This window comes from Camelina sativa, chromosome 19 (genome assembly GCF_000633955.1).
Source record: "Camelina sativa cultivar DH55 chromosome 19, Cs, whole genome shotgun sequence".
NCBI classification, from domain to species: Eukaryota; Viridiplantae; Streptophyta; class Magnoliopsida; order Brassicales; family Brassicaceae; genus Camelina; species Camelina sativa.
This window is the reverse complement of record NC_025703.1, coordinates 20,339,023-20,341,040: the sequence shown is the minus strand read 5'-3', so window position 1 is coordinate 20,341,040 and position 2,018 is coordinate 20,339,023.

The following is a 2,018-nucleotide window of genomic DNA, read 5'->3' as shown; positions in this document are numbered from 1 at the left end:
TAGTTAAATATAAGAAGCCGAATAGAAAACCTCTCACTATACAATCATCACTTAAAACTACAATCTCACAAAATATAACAAGAAGATTGTGATGCAATCTTAAAAAAAGAAGTATACAAACTAAAAAGTTATGAAGCAAAGAACACCAGGAAAGAGAAAACCCATCTCACAAACTTCAACTCAAACAACCAAAAAAAGGAAAACAAAGAATCATGAAGAAGCTGGACGCATCTAACAAACTCAAAGTAAGTTCACCATTTCTCAATCGTTATCATATATTAGATCATGCACTTATGATCACGCCAATCAAAGAAGAACAACAATCTACTAAAATTAATTCCTTTAAAACAGTTATAGGTAATCCACTGCAAAGTACAGATTATAAATCAAGCATCTTCGCACGTCGAGGTAAACGAAAGCATAAAAATAAGTTATTGATTGAGGGCAAATTTATTTACCTAATGAAATTATACTAACATTGTATAATTGCAGTTGAACAAAGAAAAGCACGGCAAATTCGTCAGGCAATATTATTGGCTAAAAGAAGAACTAATAAGCAGAAAGGTAATTTGCTTATCAATAATGATGAAAACATGCTTACCTAACAAGTAATCTTCATATAGGTGAAAACAATATTCCTCGCCTCAGAATCTAACTAATATGTTCTAATGGCAAAAACATTGTAACCCAATACTAACAAACTCTTGAATAAAATCATAGGAAACAAGAAAGAGAAGGGCCAGACATCATCAACAACTAAAACAAATGGAGAAGATGGATTGCTACAATGCCCATTTTGTGAAGCTTTAGTGTGGAAAGAGGAAAGAATGGGAACCAAAGGACCAAACAGTGTTCCATTATATACAATGTGCTGTCAACAAGGCCGAGTAAAGTTACCTGCTGAGCCACAACCACCAGCAACGTTGGAAAAGCTGTTAACAACGTCGCATCACTACCAGCAGAATATAAGAACCTATAATTCTATTCTTGCCTTCACGTCAATGGGTGCGCAAATAGATAAATCTATCATGCACAAAGGTGGCCCATTCACTTTTAGGATTCTTGGTCAGAATCATCACAAGATAGGATCGTTAGTACCAGAAGAAGGGAAAAATCCAAAGTTCTTACAACTATACATCTTTGATACAGCTAACGAGGTCTAGAACAAAATTTCAGCTGTAAGTAGGATCACAAAGGCTAAAGAGTTAGACGAGAAAATAGTCAAAGACCTTATCACCACAGTGGATCAATTCAATTGTTTGGCAAAAGTTTTCAGGAAGGCAAGGGACATATATGAAGCTGATGATTGTCCAGAGTTTAGAATCAAGCTAATAGCGCAGAAGAAGCGAGGAAAAAAATATTATATGCCAACAACCGATGAAATAGCTGGGTTAATTGTGGGAGATTTTACAACTGAAATTGGGGAAAGAGATGTGATAGTCCATCATAAGTCAACTGGGCTTCAAAAGATAAGCGATCTACGCCCTTTGTACATGACTCTACAATATCCACTTTTGTTCCCATATGGGGAAACAGGATATCATGAAGCAATCCCCCTTGTCAAAAGTGAGGAAAATACAAGAAAAAGAGCTTACATCACTAAGAGAGAATATTACGCCTACCAAATTCAAACAAGACTGACAGAAGGCATGACGATTGTAAGATCAAAGCATTTGCTGCACCAATATATAGTTGATGCATATATGACAATTGAGCAAGAAAGATTACGGTGGTATCGACTGAATCAGAAAAAACTGAGGGCTGATCTATACAACAATGTCAAAGATGCTGTTTCAAGGGGTGACACAGATGCCAAGTCAATTGGAAAAAGAGTAATATTACCAGCAAGCTATACAGGCAGTCCACGCTACATGATTGAAAAATATCATGATGCAATGGCTATATGTCGATGGTATAGAAACCCTGATTTGTTTATCACAATGACAACAAACCCAAAGTAGGAAGAAATCACTGAACACTTGAAGACTTATGGAAACGATGCATCAAATGACAGGCCT